The sequence below is a fragment of the Anolis sagrei genome, chromosome 1, assembly GCF_037176765.1.
Source record: "Anolis sagrei isolate rAnoSag1 chromosome 1, rAnoSag1.mat, whole genome shotgun sequence".
Taxonomy (NCBI): Eukaryota; Metazoa; Chordata; class Lepidosauria; order Squamata; family Dactyloidae; genus Anolis; species Anolis sagrei.
Window position 1 is genome coordinate 170,853,855 of NC_090021.1, and position 13,961 is coordinate 170,867,815.

The window sequence follows — 13,961 nt, forward strand, 5'->3', positions numbered from 1 at the left end:
GAGTAGGTATGTTTGTACCTTGTGGGTTGTGTTATGGGCACGGGGATTTTGGTTAAGTTTCGTTGGGGGATTTTTGAGTTTTGTTGTTTTGCCGTTTTGTGAGTGTGTTGTTGTGTTGTTTTTCATTTTGAGTAGGTATGTTTGTACCTTGTGGGTTGTGTTATGGGCACGGGGATTTTGGTTAAGTTTCGTTGGGGGATTTTTGAGTTTTGTTGTTTTGCCGTTTTGTGAGTGTGTTGTTGTGTTGTTTTTCATTTTGAGTAGGTATGTTTGTACCTTGTGGGTTGTGTTATGGGCACGGGGATTTTGGTTAAGTTTCGTTGGGGGATTTTTGAGTTTTGTTGTTTTGCCGTTTTGTGAGTGTGTTGTTGTGTTGTTTTTCATTTTGAGTAGATATGTTTGTACCTTGTGGGTTGTGTTATGGGCACGGGGATTTTGGTTAAGTTTCGTTGGGGGATTTTTGAGTTTTGTTGTTTTGCCGTTTTGTGAGTGTGTTGTTGTGTTGTTTTTCATTTTGAGTAGATATGTTTGTACCTTGTGGGTTGTGTTATGGGCACGGGGATTTTGGTTAAGTTTCGTTGGGGTTTTTTTTAGTTTTGTTGTTTTGCCAGTTTTGTGAGTGTGTTGTTGTGTTGTTTTTCATTTTGAGTAGATATGTTTGTACCTTGTGGGTTGTGTTATGGGCATGGGAATTTTGGTTAAGTTTCGTTGGGGGGTTTTTGAGTTTTGTTTTCTCGTTGGATGCCCCTAACAAATTTATATCTATCTATCTATATAATAAAAGAGAGTGTTTGTGGGCGAGGGAGGACAGAGGGAGGACGTAGGTAGAGTTTGTGGCAGCTTTCTGATTGGCTGCCACTGTGGTGCTATTTGCATATGGCCTCTGATTGGCCTTCTCCCAGCTAGGCCCCAAAAGAGGCAGCCATCTTCCCTCTTCTACATTGTGTCCAAGAAGGCAGCTTCTGACTGGGTGATCTGAAAAGGCATTGTCCTTCTACAAGCTATGGCACTACATCATTCCAATGAAAGCAGAGAAAAACAATAATTATATTTTTAATGATGCCTTTTTATGCTTCTGAACATTTCTGGCCCCCAAAGCCCCCTCACCCCGGCCTCCTTTGACCCTTCTGCCAAATCCTTGCAAGCCTTCTAGGTTGCCTTCTCCCACCTAAGCCCCAAAAGAGGTAGCCACCTTCCCTCTTCTTCCAATGTAGACCTCTCATGACCCACTTTACGCCCTGGTGTGCTTTGACCCAGAATGGACCATGGATTATGGGACTTGCAGTACCTTCGCTCCATTCCTGAGACCTCTGCAATCCTCATCCAATTACCAATAAAGAACAAACTTGATACACTGAGTCTCCATGACGCACTCAAAATCCTGTTGTGGTTTGGAGGAGGATGCACCATGGATGATGGGACTTGCAGTACCATCACTCACATTCTGAGACCGCTGTTAACCTCATCCAATGACTGATCAGGACCAAACTTGGCACATAGACCTCTCATGACCCACTTTACATCCTGGTGTGGTTTGGCTGGGGATGGACCATGGATTATGGGACTTGCAGTACCATTGCTCAATTCTTGAGACCACTGCAACCCTCATCCAATTACCGATAAAGACCAAACTTGAGACACTGAGTCTCCATGACGTACTCTACATCCTGGTGCAGTTTGGAGGAGGATGCACCATGGACGATGGGACTTGCAATACCTGCACTCCCTTCCTAAGACCATTACAACTGCCAACAATGATGGATCAGGACCTCAATTTACACAGAGAGTCCGCATGACCCACTCTACATCCTGGTGTGGTTTGGAAGAATTTGACAATGGGTGATGGGACTTGCAGTCACTTCACTCACTTCCTGAGAGCACTGAGACCCTCGCCAATGACTCATCAAGACTAAACTTGGCACATGGAGCTTCAATGACCCACTCTACATCCTGGAGCAGTTTGGAGGACGACAGACAATAGATGATGGGACTTCAAGTACCTACACTACCCAAGACTGCTGCAAAACTCATCTAATTACCAATCAAGACCAAAGTTGGCACACAGAGCCCCCATGACCCACTCTACATCCTGCTGCAGTTTTGGAGAAGGGTGGACCATGGATGATGGAACTTCCAGTACCTTCACTCACATTCTGAGACCTCTGCAAACCTCATCCAATGACGGATCAACACCAAACTTGGCACATAGACCTCTCATGACCCACGTTACATCCTGGTGTTGTTTGGAAAACTTTGGAGATGGATGATGGGACTTGCAGTACCTTTGCTCACTTCCTGAGACCACTGAGACCCTCGCCAATGACTAATCAAGACTACACTTGGCACATGGAGCTCCAATGACCCACTCTACATCCTGGTGCAGTTTGGAGGAGGACAGACCATGGATGATGGGACTTCAAGTACCTCCACTCCCTTCCGAAGATTGCTGCAACCCTCTTCTAATGACCAATCAAGACCACACTTGGCACACAGCGCCCCCATGATCCACTCTACATCCTGCTGCAGTTTGAAAGGGGATGGACTTTGGATGATGGGACTTGCACTACCTTCACTCACTTACTGACACGACTGCCACCCTCATCTAATGACTGATAAAGACCAAACTTGGCACACAGAGCCCCCATGACCCACTCTATATCCTGCTGCTGTTTGTAGGAGGATGGCCCATGGATGATGGGACCTCAAGTACCTTCACTCACTTCCTGAAAATAATGCAGCCGTTATCCAAAGACCAATAAAGACCAAACTTGGCATTCAGAACCGCCATTACCCACTTTCTCTAATAACCCGGGCAACGCCGGGTCCCCAAGCTAGTATATAATAAAAGTCAATGTTTGTGTGCGAGGGAGGACAGAGGAAGGAGGACGTAGGTAGGAGTTTGTGGCAGCTTTCTGATTGGCTGCCACTGTGGTGCTATTTGCATATGGTCTCTGATTGGCCATCCTGAAAACTCCAACGTCCTCAAGTGGCTGAGAGTGGAAAGGAAATTTGCATATGGTCTCTGATTGGCCAGCCTCAATAGGACCCCTGGTGGTGAAGAAGGTTAATGAAAGAAGCGGGGACATAAGAGAAGCCTCCCACAAGGATGGTAAAACATCAAAACATGTGTGCCAAGTTTGGCTGCCAATTTCACAGGCCACTGTGACCAACACGGGTGACGCATCTGCACCAAACTTGGCACACATAACCCCCATGACCCCCTTTACGTCCTGGTGAGGATTGGGGGAGGTGGGCCACGGATTATGGGATCTGTAGTACTTTCAAACAGTTTGGTTCCACGCATCACTGTGGCCCCCAACAAACACCGATAAAGACCAAACTCGGCACACAGAGCCCCCATGACCTACTCTACATCCTACTGCGGTTTGGAGTAGGGCAGACCATGGATGATGGGACTTGAAGTACCTCTACTCGCTTTCCAAGACTGCTGCGACCCTCAACAATGACTGAATAACACCAAACTTGGCACATAGACCTCTCATGACCCACTTTACAGCCTGGTGTGGTTTGGCTGTGGATCGAGCATGGATTATGGTACTTGCAGTACCTTTGATCAATTCCTGAGACCAGTGCAACCATCATCCAATTACCGATAAAGACCAAACTTGGCACACTGAGTCTCCATGATGCACTCTACATTCTGGTGTGGTTTGGAGGATGATGCACCATGGACGATGGGACTTGCAGTACCTTCACTCACTTAGTGAAACCACTGAGACCCTCATCCAATGATCGATGAAGACCAAACTTGGCACACAGCCCCCATGGCCAACTCAACGTTCTGGTGAGGTTTGGGGGAGAACAGACTATGGATGATGGGACTTCAAGTACCTCCACTCACTTCCCAAGACTGCTGCAACCCTCATCTAATGACCAATCAAGACCAAACTTGGCACAGAGAGCCCCCATGAGCGACTCTACATCCTGGTGCTGTTTGGAGGAGGATGGACAATGGATGATGGGACTTGCAGTATCTTCACTCACTTCCTGAAACCACAGTGACACTCATCCAAATATCAATAAAGGCCAAACTTGGCACAGAGAGGTCCATGGCCAACTCAACATTCTGGTGATGTTTGAGGGAGTCTATGGATGACGGGACTTGCAGTACCTTAACTCAGTTTCTGAGACCACTGTGACCCTCATCCAATGACTGATCAAGACCAAACTTAGCACACAGAGCCCCCATGACCCACTCTCCATCCTGGTGCAGTTTGGAGGAGGATGGACCACAGATGATGGGACTCGCAGTACCTTCACTAACTTCCCGAGACCACTGCGAGCCACATAAATAACTGATAAAGACCAACCTTGATACACAATTCCTTTCTCAAATAACCCGGGCAGCGCCGGGTCCCCAAGCTAGTATATAGATAAAGAAGAGTGTTTGTATGCGACGTAGGGCAGAGGTAGGACGTAGGGCGGACGTGTTTGACAGCTTTCTGATTGGCCAGCCTGAAAGTTCCAACATTCTGATTGGCTGCCGCTGTGGTGCTATTTGCATATGGTCTCTGATTGGCCAGCTTCAATAGGAGCCCCTGGTGGAGAAGAGGGTTCATGGCAGAAACGGGGCATAACAGAAGGAAATTTGCATATGGGCTCTGATTGGCCAGCCTCAAATCCAACATTCCGAGATAACAAAGAGAGGAAAGGAAAGGCCGGGGGCTGGGTCAGAACACTCCCAATACAGAACAGACTTGGCACACAGAGCCCCCATCACCCACTCTACATCCTACTGCAGTTTGGAGGAGTATGAACCATGGATGATGGGACTTGCAGTACCATCACTCACATTCTGAGACCGCTGTTAACCTCATCCCATGACTGATCAGGACCAAACTTGGCCTCTCATGACCCACTTTACGTCCTGGTGTGGATTGGTCAGGGATGGACCATGGATTATGGTACTTGCAGTACCATTGCTCAATTCTTGAGACCACTGCAACCCTCATCCAATTACCGATAAAGACCAAACTTGGCACACAGAGCCCCCATGACCCACTCTGCATCCTGCTGCAGTTTGAAGGAGGATCGACTTTGGATGATGGGACTTACAGTACCATCACTCACATTCTGAGACCACTGTTAACCTCATCCAATGTCTGAACAGGACCAAACTTGCCACATAGACCTCTCATGACCCACTTTACGTCCTGGTGTGTGTTTGGCTGGGGATAGACCAAGGATTATGGGACTTACAGTACTTTTGCGCAATTCCTGAGACCACTGCAACGCTCATCCAATTATCAATAAAGACCAAACTTGGCACACTGAGTCTCCATGACGCACTCTACATCCAGGTGCAGTTTGAAGGAGGGTGCACCATGGACGATGGGACTTGCAATACCTGCACTCCCTTCCTAAGACCATTACAACTGCCAACAATGATGGATTAGGACCACAATTTACACAGAGACCCAGCATGATCCACTCTACATCCTGGTGCGGTTTGGAAGAATTTGACAATGGATGATGGGACTTGCAGTCACTTCACTCACTTCCTGAGACCACTGAGACCCTCGCCAATGACTAATCAAGACTAAACTTGGCACATGGAGCTCCAATGACCCACTCTACATCCTGGTGCAGTTTGGAGGAGGATAGACCATGGATGATGGGACTTCAAGTACCTCCACTCCCCAAGACTGCTGCAAAACTCATCTAATGACCAATCAAGACCAAAGTTGGCACACAGAGCCCCCATGACCCACTCTACATCCTGCTGCAGTTTTGGAGAAGGGTGGCCCATGGATGATGGAACTTGCAGTACCTTCACTCACATTCTGAGACCACTGCAAACCTCATCCAATGACGGATCAACACCAAACTTGGCACATAGACCTCTCATGACCCACGTTACGTCCTGGTGTTGTTTGGAAAAATTTGGAGATGGATGATGGGACTTGCAGTACCTTTGCTCACTCACTGAGACCACTGAGACCCTCGCCAATGACTAATCAAGACTAAACTTGGCACATGGAGCTCCAATGACCCACTCTACATCCTGGTGCAGTTTGGAGGAGGACAGACCATGGATGATGGGACTTCAAGTACCTCCACTCCCTTCCAAAGATTGCTACAACCCTCTTCTAATGACCAATGAAGACCAAACTTGGCACATAGAGCCCCCATGAGCCACTCTACATCCTGCTGCTGTTTGAAAGAGGATGGACTTTGGATGATGGGACTTGCAGTACCTTCACTCAGTGACACCACTGCCACCCTCATCTAATGACTGATAAAGACCAAACTTGGCACACAGAGCCCCCATGACCCACTCTATATCCTGCTGCTGTTTGTAGGAGGATGGCCCATGGATGATGGGACTTCAAGTACCTTCACTCACTTCCTGAAAATAATGCAGCTGTTATCCAAAGACCAATAAAGACCAAACCTGACATACAGAACCACCATTACCCACTTTCTCTAATAACCCGGGCAACGCCGGGTCCCCAAGCTAGTTATTTAATAAACAAGAAAAGGCATCATAAAAGTTTTATTTTCTATCATTCAACTAACAAACCTGAAATATGCCTTGGATTTATAGCTACATGCTAGTTAAGATGTCAGGCCTTTTTAACAAGTGAATGGCACAGTAATTGGAATAAATCATTCAGTCTCCAAGTGTTGCATTTCTTATTTGTTTCAGATTTTGCTGTTGTATGCTTTCAAGTCATTTTTGACTCAAGATGGCTATGTCACAGGGTTTTCCTGCCAAGATTTGAGGTTGCCTTGGAGAATATAACTTAGCCAAGGTCACCAGATGAGTTTCAATGGCTGAGCAGGGATTCGAATCCTGGCCTTCAGAGTCCTAGTCCAACACTACACCATACTAATATAATAAATAATGTTCTTACCAACCTCTCTTCAGGTGAGGTGCAATACATTTAAAAATACGTATTGTGTTTATGTATATTAAAACATTTGTATAAAATACATACCATGTATTAAAATATACAGAACAAATACAGTAAATGCAAGACATGAGTTTAAAAAATGGTTAAAAATTGACTGGGTGGGTAGGCCTACCGGAAGAGAGAGGTCTTCCAATGGCTTGTTTAGCTGTTGGAGCTCCACAGTCCTGGGGCAGCTGATGAAAAAATCCTCTGAGTTCTGGCAGACTGGAGTAGACACCTCTAAACAATTCAAGAGTCTGGCGCAGGAGAAGGTGACCCTGTAGATAATCTGGACTCAAACCATGTAGTACTTTAATGGTCAAAACCAACACTTTCTACTTTACCCAGAAACTAATTGGCAGTCAGTTGTATTGGGGTGATATGCTCACTCCTAGATGTTCATGTAACTAGTCTGGCTGCCGTGTTTGGAACTAATTTAAGTTTCTGAACTTGGTACAGTGGCCGTCCAATGTAAAGTGAATCGCAAAAGTCCAACCTTGAGCTTACTAGTGTGTGCACTACCATTTTAGGTCCTCCAATTCTAGGAAGGAACACAGCTGGTGGGTCAGCCGAAGCTGGTAACTCTTGACCATCATATTTCCCTGTGTTGATATTTGAAGAGACAAATCAATGAGAACTCTCAAGCCATGAACATAGTCTTTCAGAGGAAGCGTAACCCCATCCAGAACTGATTGATACTGGCAAGCACCTCTTTCTTGTCTGGATTCTGTTTCAATTTGTTTTCCTCATTCAGCCCATTACCTCCTTGAGGCATTAATTCAGAAGACACATACTATCTTTGTTGAGGCTGTTTTTGAAGGCATGGAGAAATATATTTAGGTGTCACCAGCATAGTAATAACACCCCGCCCAATTTCTACAGATCATGTCTCCCAGTGGTTTCATGTAAATATTAAAAACCGCTAGGAATAGAATGGCACCTTGTGGAATGCCACATAACAGCTCCTTTTTTGAGGAGCGGCTAACCCCAAGCACCACTATCTGGAGCCTGTCTGAGAGGTATAAACACAACTACTGTAACTCAGTGCTTCTAGTTCCCAACCCCTCCTGGTCCTTTAGGTGTATACCATGGCCAATGATATCAAAAGCTACTAAGAGGCCTAGAAGTGCCAACAGGGATGCACACAGTTTGTCAGTGTGAAGATTGAGATCATCCACTAAGGCACCCATCACAGTCTCAACTCAGTATCTGCTCTGAAGCTGGTTTGAAATGGGTTAAGGAAGTGTGTGTCACCCAAGACTGCCTGAAGTTGGAGAGCAACTGTCTTCTCAAGCACCTTGCCCAAAAATGGAAGGTTGTAATTATTTGTAATTATTGAGATCCAGGGGATGCAGGGAAGGCTTTTTCGACAGTGGTCTAACCATTGCTTCTGTTAAAAAGGATGGAAAGTTCCCCTTCTGGATAATTTGTTGTATTTGAGATGAAATTTATTTATTTATTTATTTATTTATTTATTATTTAAACTTATATGCTGCCACTCCCCTGGGGCTCGGAGAATAGCTAAAATCTAACAAAATTTAAAAGCAGTTTAAAACAATTTAAAAACAACAATATCAAACATTAAAAGCCTGTCGAAACAGGTATGTCTTACATGCCCTGCGGAAAGCTGGTAAGTCCGGCAAGGCACGGACTTCAGGTGGCAGAGTATTCCAGAGTGATGGTGCCACTGCTGTGAAGGCTCTGCGTTTAGTTGCTGTTAGATGCAAGGTCTTGACACTGGGGACTTCCAATAGATCTTGGTCCTCAGAACGGAGGGATCTCTGGGGTTGGTAGGGGTGAGGCGGTCCCTCAGGTACATCGGCCCCAGACCATGCAAGGCCTTAAAGGTGAGTACCATCACTTTGAAAGGGATCCGGTGCTCAATTGGTAACCAATGCAGCTGTAGTAAGATTGGTGTTATGTGGCATCTCATCAGAATTCCCGCAAGAAGCCGAGCAGCTGCATTTCCTCCTTAGAGAACCAGCCAAGAGGGCTTTTCCCAACAGCTTACTTGCCCCAGCAGCAAAAGATGTCCCATGTTCAAATATTTGCTGGAATATCGAAGAGAGATGTTTCCCTTCCAGCAGGTGGTAGTGAAGGTCAATGGTTTTTGAGTCATCGGCAGCAACATCTAGAATTCAGATCAAGAACAATGTAAGTAAGGCTGCCAGATCCCAGCTCTCACTCTCCATTGTGACACCTCAGCAAAGCACAAAAGCTCTCCAGACATTTGACAATGAAACCCTCCTTTCAAGTGCTACATGGAATTGTCTCTTTCTGAATGTCAAAACTGCCTGGTATTTATTTCTTTTAATCACATACTGTTGCCACTCTTGAAAACAAACCTTTTTTCTCTCATAGGCACAGGGAATACTGGAAAGTGAAACTTTTGATGGATGGATTGGACAGGAAAACCTGAGCTTGCCAAACTTCTATGTAACAGTTTTAAAATCACTGAAACGGGACAGAAGTGGGGGGAACAGAAGTCATCATTGGGTGGTCAGTAAAGCCATGAAATTCTTTAGATGAAAACTGATGATCTATTGGAATCTTTGGCCATTATGACACTAAAGGAGGAGGAGGAGGAGGAGGAGGAGGAGGAGGAGGAGAACAACAACAACAACAACAACAACAACAACAACAACAACAACGTTATTTTTCTACTCTGCCTCCATCTCCCCGAAGGGACTCGGGGTGGCTTACATGGGGCCAAGCCCAGGGCAACATACAGTTAAAAACAAAACAATAACATATTAAAATAGCATAAAACAGTATAAACAATAAAAACAAGCATCAAAAGCAACAACAGACTCTTTTTGGAGGGGGGGCACTATGCGAAAATGGTTAGAGGATAGGGTGGTCAATAGGGTGGATAGAAACGTGTAGTAGCACAGGAAATAGAATGGAAACAGAGCAATTAAATGGGATCAATTCAGCTTAACAATATAGTAATGAAATATAGGAATTTGAAATCAGATCATGATTCAGGACATCTGTCACAGGAGTCATCAGTCAAATGCACAATGAAACATCCATGTCTTTAATTCCTTACGGAATGTGGATAGGGAGGGTGCCAGCCTAATCTCCCTGGGGAGGGAGTTTCAGAGATGACGGGCCACCACCGAGAATGCCCTTTCTCTCGTCCCCACCAGCCGCACCTTAGACGGAGGTGGGAGCGATAGAAGAGCAGCCCTAGAAGATCTTAAGCACTGTGTGGTCTTATAGGGGAGGATACAGTCACGAAGATAGGCAGGTCCTGAACCGTTTAGAGCAGGGGTCCTCAAACTAAGGCCCGGGGGCTGGATGCGGACCTCCAAGGTCATTTACCTGGCCTTCACTCAAGGTCAACCTAAGTCTGAAATAACTTGAAAGTAGAAAACAACAACAACAATCCTATCTCATCAGCCAAAAGCAGGCCCACATTTCCCTTTGAAATACTTATATTTGTTAACATTGTTCTTCATTTTAATTATTGTATTGTTTTTAAGTGTTTTTTTAACGCTACAAATTATAATCCGGCTCTCCAACAGTTTGAGGGACTCTGTTTAAAAAGTTTGAGGACCCCTGGATTAGAGCTTTATAGGTAATAACCTGCACCTTGAATTGGGACTAGAAACTTATCGGTAGCCAGTAGAGCTGTTTAAACAGGGGGGTTGACCACTCCTTGTAACTTGCTCCAGTTAACAATCTGGCCGCCGACCTTTGCACCAGCTGTAGTTTCTGAACCGTCTTCAAGGGCAGCCCTACGTAGAGTGCATTACAGTAGTCCAATCTTGAGGTAACTAAGGCGTGGAAATTTAGTCCCTTTTTGTCTAGGTTACAACAACCAAAGAAATGTCCACTTTCCCAAACATGGTGAGCATGACTCCTGTGCTATAATAATGTACTGGGCAGCCTAGAAAAATAACACAGAGAGCTGATAATTGCAAAGAGACAGACTTCTCTCTTCAGCTATTTTAGCTGGCTTGGTTAATCCTTTATCTCCAAACAGCTGTTATGTCTTAACATCCCCTTCAGATGACATTTTTTTGAAATTCCTCTGCCACCCGCCCACATTGAACTACCGGAGACTAGATAGTTCATGGCCATTGAGTGCGGGATTGAGCCTTCCACATTCCCCTTATACGTACTCCCAAGTGCTTATTACCAACAGCTGCAAATACAGAGCAAAAACTGGCAACAGTTTCCCATACATGGCAAATTCTAAAGTTATCAACGGTTTCTTTTTTTAGACAAAAATTCCAGCATAGAGGAGGATCGCTGCGTGCCCTTAGGGAAGCTGGTATCTCCCGTGTCTGTTTAACCTTCACTAAAGTAGCTGCAACACACTTAGAGGTAAATTGCATAGTTCGTTCTTGCTGACTCCTCTTGTTTGTTGGTTCGTTTTTAATTAGCACATCTTCATTCCTCAAAATGACTGCATCACATCTATAGAAAAATCACCTAAAATGTCATGTACAGTTTGAGCATCCCTTATCTGCAATTCCAAAATCCCCCTAAGTTATCCAATGGGCAGTTGGGATGCTGACAGCTTTGCTTTCTGATGTCTTGTTGTACACCAAATCTATATAAATAAAAATGTAATGTTCTTTTGTGGGATTAACATAACTCAAAAATCACTGGACGAATTGACACCAGATTTGGAAACGATATATCTATCAGGCCAACGAGTGACCATCACTCATAAAAACATTGAAAAACACAGCAAAAGCGACTTAAAAAGCAAAAAAACCCAAAAATTACAATGCATGCGCAAAACCACATATAAATATATGCAAACACACATATACACACAGAGATACATATACACACATACACATACACAAAACACATCTACACAGACTGGGCCACAGCAACGTGTGGCAGGGGACAACTAGTATTGTATATAAAATTGCCATTGGGTGATGTACATAAAGTGTACATGAAAGATAAACAATTTCCTTGTTTAGACTTAGGTCCCATCTCCAAGATGTCTCTCCCGGCAGGCCTACCCAGTCATCTTTCAATCATGAGTTTTGATTTATATTCGAGTACTACTATAGGCATTCCCCAAGTTTGTTTGTTTGTTTGTTTGTTTATCGTGTCAGGAGCAGACCAAACAGTTGCATTGCATTTTTTAACAAACAATTCTCTGAGTTACAAACATCTCACTTACAAAAGATTCATAGTTAAGAAAAGGGGAGAGACAAGAAGTGAGAGAAATCTACCCCTAGGAAGGGAAATCCACTCCTGAAAGAGTGATCAGGGGGAAAAGGTGTATCCAGCTGAAGCTTTCTCACCAATCCTTGTTTCCAAAACAAGTCATTTTTTTCCAAATCCAATTATCACAGTGACAGAAAATGTGCTGAAATCTTCTGAACAGGGGCAGAGACAACATAACATACCCTTCCCTATGCAATCCATAAATAGGTAGGTAGGTAGGTAGGTAGGTAGATAGATAGATAGATAGATAGAGAGATGGGTATCTTTGGATGGAGTTACACTTAAAAAGTGTACCTGTTCCGACTGACAGCTTAAGAACAAACCATCATAACCTATCTTGTTTGTAACTTGGGGACTGCCTGTATATGTCAAATCTGTATCTGTGTTTGATACAAGTTTTTTGTATTTTTGTGTTTTTATGTAATTTATTGTATATATTTTATGTTCATATATTTTTCAATTTGTCGATTGGGGGATTAGGTGACAACCTGTGCTCAACGGGGTTACACTCCCCCTGAGAGTGCAGGTCTGTAGCTTGGGGGTCCTTCTGGATTCAACGCTATCACTGGATTCAACGGTGGCCAGGAGGGCCTTTGCACAACTCAAACTTGTGCGCCATCTGTAACCATACCTCATGAAATCTGATTTGGCCAGGGTGGTCCACACCTTGGTTACATCCAGATTGGACTCTACATGGGACTTCCCTTGAAAACAGCCCGGAAATTACAACTGGTACAACGAGCGGCAGCCAGGCTCCTTGTTGGTGCAAACTATAGGGAGCATACAACGCCCCTATTAAAACTTCATTGGCTGCTGATAAGTTGCCAAGTCAAATTCAAGGTGCAGGTAATTGCCTATATAGCCTAAAACATTTTGGGCCTTGCCTATCTTTGCGATCACATCTCCATCTATGAACCGGTGTGAACTCTAAGATCCTCCAGGGAGGCCCTCCTCTCGCTCCCACCTCCATCACAAGCAGGGTTGATGGGGACGAGAGAGAGGGCCTTCTTGGTGGGGGCCCCCTGCCTCTGGAACGCCCTTCCAAGGGAAATAAGACAAGCCCCATCCCTCCCCTCTTTTCATAAGAGTTTGAAGACTTGGTGGTTTCAACAAATTTTCGAGAGTAATCAGTGCTAGCTCAGCCCAAACACTGTCCAGACATGACCTACCCCCACTATATAGTATCCTGGACATTCTCCTAACAAGCCCCTGGAAATAGCCCATCCCCGCTTTTGTCGTTTACCTATTACAGTACTGTACCCAAATGCCGGTCCCATCTTATTTCAATTTGTATCAATCTTGACCCAGTCTTTTTAATTGTCCTAACCCATTCCTTGTCCACGACCTAACAATTAGACATGAATAGCAGGCAGGATTTTTTTAAATATTTATGTGTTGTTGGGAATTCCATGCTTACGTTGCTGTTACTGTTATTTTTTGTTCATGTTGTGACTCTGTATGTTTTGATGTTGCTTGGAAACCGCCTTGCGTCTCCCCGGGGAGATAAAGCAGTATATAAATAAAGTTGTTTGTTGTTGTTGTTGTTGTTATACCCCGCCTTGAGCCATCAGGAGAGATTGGTTATTACTATTATTATTATTAGTGTAGATGCAAATTAAGATATTTTAAAATGCAAAAAATTAAAAATAAGACAAAACCTAAATCCACAATACGTTTGGTCCCAAGCATTTCATATAAAGGTATTCAGTAAAGGATATAAAATAATTTAAATCTAAACAATTGAAGATAAAGTGGAGAGTGTTAACTCTACCCAGGGAAAACTAAGGACCCTTCCAGACAGGCCTATATCCCAAGATCTGATCCCAGGTTTTCTGTTTATCC